Source organism: Triticum dicoccoides, chromosome 1A (genome assembly GCF_002162155.2).
Source record: "Triticum dicoccoides isolate Atlit2015 ecotype Zavitan chromosome 1A, WEW_v2.0, whole genome shotgun sequence".
Taxonomy (NCBI): Eukaryota; Viridiplantae; Streptophyta; class Magnoliopsida; order Poales; family Poaceae; genus Triticum; species Triticum dicoccoides.
Genome location: NC_041380.1, coordinates 567,009,337 through 567,016,123, shown reverse-complemented (window position 1 = coordinate 567,016,123; position 6,787 = coordinate 567,009,337). Strand labels below are relative to the sequence as shown.

General features: G+C 43.7%; 1 long non-coding RNA gene across 1 annotated transcript in view; it reads left to right on the top strand.

The window, feature by feature from the left end:
• LOC119291175 overlaps nt 1-6,787 on the top strand; it is a 9,420-nt gene continuing 2,633 nt past the window's right edge. Inside the window, exons 1-2 of the long non-coding RNA XR_005142262.1 lie at nt 1-1,150; nt 2,192-2,321. This is a non-coding gene — a long non-coding RNA (uncharacterized LOC119291175). The remainder of the gene's footprint in view (nt 1,151-2,191; nt 2,322-6,787) is intronic.

Below are 6,787 nucleotides of genomic sequence, written 5' to 3'. Positions count from 1 at the left end.
CGCCGCGCTCCGCCACCGCCTACCGTCGTCGTTCTCCTCCACCACCTACCCTGTCGGCGCGCCTACCCCCACCCAAGCGCCCCCACACCCGCGGCCTTCCACCACCAGCGACCCAACGACGGCCTTCCACCGCCGGCAACTCTCGACGCTGCGGTGATGGATCCCCCGTCCCTGCTACCATGGCGCCGTCAGGACTCCTCCCCGCTGCTTCCACATCGACAATGGTTTCCTCAACCCCAACGGCTTCACCACCAGCCACTCCTTCCCGGCGCACTCGGCCCGCCGTCGGACCCATCCGCTTGGCTCCCGCGGCGAGAGATCTGATCGACAGAGAGACCAAGGGGGAGTGTTGGCGCAGAGGTCAGGCGTCACAGACAAACAAGTCGCTCGCTAGAGGTGGTCTATGGTGTCGACACTCCGATGGACAGAGCCGACGTGTGCGCTGGACAGAGTCGTCATACACACATCTAATCCCACTGATGAACCTGGCTGTGGGTTAGCTTCTGTCGGGAAGGTGACAAAGGAGAGATAAAAGAAGCTTGTGGGGGGCGGCCTGATGGACAGGAAACGAGAGGGTGACGCTGGCCTGAAGATGAAGAAGGGACGAGAGCATGGCCACGGTGCAAATTCCTCTATATCTTTCCATGGCTGTTTTAGAGCATGGCCATGGTGCAACATCAGCTGTCTCCCTGGTCGAAGCAGATGCTTGGGGTGAGGCCAACTTATGAATTGACCGAGACGTCTTTACCTTGCATTGCAATGTCTTAATCTTGCATCTTTTATCAAGCTTGCATTAGAGTAAATTCATACTATGATGGGGGGATTATGAATCAGTTGACACCCACGAATTAATGTGATACATCTATGGGCCTGGCGCCAGAATTTAGCACTGGAATTTATCGTTCCTTGATGGCATCTGCAACTCACCACAACTGTGTTAAGCAGTACCTGAGGTGCCCGGATTTTACTTGCCTGCTATAAGAAGGAAGGGTTCTCGGCCGGAATCTCCATCGGGTTGCCTCTTTGGACCATAATCTCCATCAAATCCCGACGAAAATTCCGTGAAACGTACAATGTCGTCGTCGATTTCGCCGGAGGAACAAAACATCTGTCGAGCCGTCCAATGTCGCCCTCGACGGCTACAACAGATGTATGTATCCCCTTGAAAGCAGCAAGCAGCAGTCTTCTGTTATGTGTGTTCTGTGTGTTCTCTGTATAGATGTGTAGTAGTAATCAAGCAGCAAATTGAACAAAATCGCAGCAGCAGGCTGCTGCTCTCCTCCCTGATCTCCCTCTATATGAAGTAGCATTATAGCACAACATCGTAATTAGCAACTGCAGAGAAACCTCTGAAAAATAGTTGGGATAATTAAAAAGATTCTAATGCGTTTATCTTGGCATATCAGAACACCTCCCTGATCTCCCTCTATATGAAGTAGCAGTATAGCACAACATCATAATTAGCAACGGCAGAGCAACCTCTGAAAAATAGTTGGGATAATTAAAAAGATTCTAATGCGTTTATTTTGGCATATCAGAACATTTAGTATGTATATCTGACTTCAGCACCAGGCACCATGGTTACGCATCTTGGTTTGATACTGATCAAGTAGTATCATGTTGATCCCCTGTTTTAGTTATTGTTTCTGTCCCCTGTCTCTCTGTCTGCTATTCTGCTCTTTCTTAGCAGCATGTTGATTCTAAGATTCCAATAGTATTTAGAAAGTAGCAAATTTATTTTTATGCGAGAATTTTATTCTTAAGTTTCTGGCAGTCTTCACAGTTAGTTTTCTCTGATTTTGTGTGCTTTACGGGCAGTAAGCATCCTTGGGTGTTCTTTACGTGCTTTGTCTCTAGGGGCCTCCTGATGGACTCCTATAATACCACCAGGCCACAACTGCCAAGCAGTGCGTTTTACTGTAACCCATATAGCTGTCATAGGTAGTTGTATTGTTGATCCAGCAACATGCTTCTCTGTTTCTGCATGCCAAGGCAGCTTGCTGCTGTTAATTTTGTCAGTTTATTTGAATTGATCTGAGATAAGTCACTTGCTAAAAAATAATTGGTCATGGTGCCACCTTCATTTGATGAGGTACATTCAGATTCGTTTTTTTATTACTTTATGGATCCTTCTCTTCTCATTACAGTGCTGGACAATTTGATGAGAAATTATCTTCTCTTTGAGGTCCAGGTTCAGAGTTCACTGCTATGAAAGAAGAAGGCATAGATTTGCCTCGTGGAATTGCCAGTAGAATCGCAGTGAGAACGAGTAAAAATCTACGACAAGCAATACATTATTTTGAAGCTACATGAAAAGCAAAGTAAGCACATGGATCCCTCCTTTCGTATTCTGATGGTATGTCGCCATAAGTAGGGTCCATTTTGGAAGCCACGATGTGCCAGCAACCCAGCATAGAACTGGTCAACGTACTGTGCGAATGCTGCTGCTATGTGAAAATTGTTGTTGGGCTACCAAAAGAAATCGTTCCACACCATGATTTGATTCTCCTTTGTTTTTAAGTGTTTGCAAGTTCCAAGTGCATGATATTATATTAATCATGAGAGCGATTTTAAATTGCCTGCAATTTGGCCGCAATCGCTCGCGATTTTCATGCAGTACAAAATCACAGGAGATTGCGGTAGATCACGCTGACTTAGGCTACAATTTCACTTAAAATTTGGCTGCCGTTAAATCCTTTCTCCTACGATTTTAAATTTTCAACTGATCTGTAGAGGTGCATGTTTCATCCTTGTTATCATTCTTGCTTACTGAGTGCTTGTTCATTCGTTTTTTAATTATATTGATGCTATTTTGCTTGTGTCAAAAGAATTAATATATTTTTTTGTTTACCATATTGATAAACAACTCCCTTAACAAGCACTACTATACTATGCTACCCACTGTGTTGTTTACTTGTTTGGCTATTCAGTACGCGTGAGATTCGTTTTTGGACTTCACAACGAGCACTACTAGAGAAAAGCCTAGCAGCAGCGTGGGTTTTAGGCCTATCAGCAGCGCGGGCACCCGCACTACCAATAAGGCGCTACAACTAATAGTTAGTAGTAGCGTGGGTTAAACCCACGCTACTACTAAAGTTAGTAGTAGCGTGTGCCACCCACGCTACTGCTATTACGTACACGCGCTACTACTAATGAAATAGCAGTAGCGTGTGTTAACAACCAACGCTACTAGTATCATTTATACTAGTAGCGCTCAGTTTCCTCCCCACGCCACTACTAACTTATTAGAAATTAAAAAAAATAAACCAGTACACATTATTACACCAGCATTAGAACACATCCAGTAAGAGCATACATAATTGACATGGGTCCTATTTCATGGTTAACTGGACACCGAAGCCAATAAATGAGCCAAAACCCCATCATTATGCATTGGTACTCACGATTGACCACTTCAAAGAACATGCAAGTATGTATGTCATTAACAATTGCAAACATAAGTCTCTTTGTATCTACTATCACACAGTTCCTCATTCTACTTGTTCTCACTCCAATAATAAGAAAAAGGAAAAGGAAAAATAGAGATAATCTGCCGCACTTGCACTTCGGTGTCATGGATTCCGTCTGCCGCTTCAACATCTCATTATCCTGCAGCAATGGAAATTTTTCCAAAATTACCTTTTGCAACAACATAAAATTGCATTGAGATTTCAGAATTAAACATAGGCATATCTCATAGTTTAAAACAAAGGCACTCAACGGAAAAGTGCATAAATTGAGAGAAAACCTTTGGCTAGAATAGCAACACAGCACAGGAGCTACGTTCGGTGGCGGAGCTCACTAATCGGTGGAGAAGGTCGAACTACCAAGTACGTAGCAGCACGACACAGGAGCACCTATGTTAATGCTGCCCACACAGTTGATTTAACTCTTACTAGTTCTTACTTGTTCTTACTAAATTTACCAAGTAATAACTATAATAATAAACGTGTCCAGACCTCTTTTTTGGACTTAGGACTCCACATACTGCAGCCTATATGCTGTAAGCAGTTTGCGTCACTACTAAAACAGAACTGAGGTAGAGAGTTTGGTGATGATCATATTAAGTTTAACCAACATTTCACAATTCACATTAGCAAAGATTAAACAAAATCATATGACAGCCCTATCAATTCCTGCTTAACACTTGGAACAAAAAGCATCAAGATAGAACTCAGGAATCAGTAAGTCAGTAAGTTTACCATCTATCATATTCGAAACATATCATACGCATCTTACATATTACAATGAAAGTCTGCATTATGCAGATCAATGGCCTAGGTGGATAACGATCTAGGACAGAATATGATTGAGCACTAGGAGCAAACACGCTGTAATTTTGAAGAACAGAGCAGTGTTCAAGTCCCCAACAGACCACAATCCCAGACAGGAATAGTGTTGTTCTTTCTTCAAATTACCATACACGGGGAAACAATGACAAGACTGGTTTGTTTTAAAAAAAAGGAAGAGGATGATTAAGTGGTTTTACTTCAGATCAACATGTCAAACAAATCACTCTACCAAGGGTACAACTATGAGGTAGGTTGCACCAAACTCTCATCGGAGGGAGGAATAAAAAACGAGAGAGAGAGAGAGAGAGAGAGAGAGAGAGAGAGAGAGAGGGAGAGAGAGAGAGAGGACCTTCTATCGTGTGGGCAGTAGCAGGGTCGGAGCAGCCACTCGCCTCGTCGTCCTCCTATCACAGCAGCAGATTTCTGCTTGACAAGCAGATAGGAGCACAAAACGCACGCATCAGGTGGCGTCAAGCACATGGCTGCATGTATAACAAAAGGAAAGGCAACTCTCTTCATTTTTCAGTTTCTAAACTAAATACAAAATGATTGTGAAATCTTAGGCATAACCAAAGGAAAGCAGATTCGCAAAATCACTTGAACTTGCTTATACTACACATACAAAGTCTATTTTTTTACTGTTAATATTGATGTTATAACATGTTCAGTTACAAAGATGCAAACTGCACTAGAGTGATTTCAAATCTTGCCACCAGCATGAGTCGAGTTGAGTTGCTAACTAACAAAAGACAAGCACAATGCATATACAAGGTAAATTTTGTAAATACAGGTGGCCAACGTAATTTATTTAGTTTGAAACTTGAGGTGTTGCAAAGTATTGTGCTTCATTTGTTCAAGAATACAGGTAAGTTGGATTGCAAGACCTCTCCTCTTCTCCTATCTGAAAAAATAATTACTTGCTGTGGTGCAGCAAGCAATCGGAGGAAGGAGACGGACAGAGGGTAAGGGGCAGAAGAGAAATGCTTACCTTTCCCCACTTTGGAGGAGAACCATTGAATATGTATGAGCATTCAGGGGTCGACCAGTTTGGTGAACGCAGCCCCTATCACCACACCAGCTCCAAGTGCAACTGATGCCCAGCGGGTTGTTGGGCTACCTGTATAAAATAACACAAGTCACAAACATGCATTAGACCATAGATTTAGTGACAGTTACTTCACGAAGTGTAAATTTGAGTTCTTCTCAAAGTGTTTCTTTCGGCATATGCCAACTCTGAATAATTAACAAGTAAATAAGATTATAAAATTTGAGAACATTCAAGAAAAATGCATGAATAATTGCTAGGCAAACTAATAATTATGGATTATCGGGTGGAAAACAGACAATTCACATAGCCAAATAACTTTTTTAATAGTTCCCTTACCAACATCAGATACACAGTAACAAGTTGCATTGCTTACTTTATAGAACTTGTGAAATCAAACTCATTCTGGATACAAATAAAAGGACTCCAAGTTATTCAACAGAATAGGATACAGGGAAACAGTTTGAGATTAGCTGATAACAAGCATCACATAGACATCAATGGACAAGCCCCTAAAGTTCGAGAATGAAACTGACTTAGGACTCCACGTACTGCAGCCTGTATGGTGTAAGCAGTTTGCCTAGCAATTATTCATGCATTCTTCTTGAATACCACAATTCCAATCAGACAAAGCGTTGTTCTTTCTCTAAAAAAATACCAGACACGAGGAAATGATTGTAAGACTGAATTATTTTCAGAACCATGATTCACCATAACCATTCCAAGAGCATGACTAACACCAGGAAAGCATTGTTCACACCAATAAAATCACAAACAAAAGTTTCCCTGGCTAACAGTCAAAGCCATCACATAGCCTAGCCCAATTCAAGCACGTCCTGCTATTCATACACTAGCTGACGAATCAATTGAAATGAGACTCTGGCCTCTGCAGAATACAAACATACAAGAAATAAAACGTAAGCGATTTTTTGCTTACAATCATCGGAATCTCAGAGCACTCGACGCAAATTTGGGGCTCCAATCGCGCAGGAAACAATCAATCTACAGCACCCTAAAGCAGGGCATGCGCATTAGTAACGTTCCCAAATGTTTTTGCCTGGAGGAGCGCGCCCTACCTATGCAGCTAGGGAATCCCTCATCAAATTAGGCCAATCGAGATGGAACACGAGCATTATTTTCGCGCAACCCTAGATCATGAGATACCCACGGAGGCGCGGCGAACAGATCTCGTGATGCAGCGAGGGGAATGGAGAGGTGAGGCGGAGGGGGTTGGGGGCTTACGGAAGAGGATGAGGCCTCCGAAGGCGCCGGCGAGGGAGGAGTAGGCGACGTGGCGGATGGAGAGGTCGAGGCAGGCGTCCCACTTGGCGTCGAGGTCGTACTGCGGCGGGATCCCGGACCTGGTGGGCGGGGACGGCTTCGTTGCCGGCACCGGGGCCGGGGCGGGGGCGGGCAGCGGCGCGAGACGAGGAGCGGCGGGCGCGCGGCC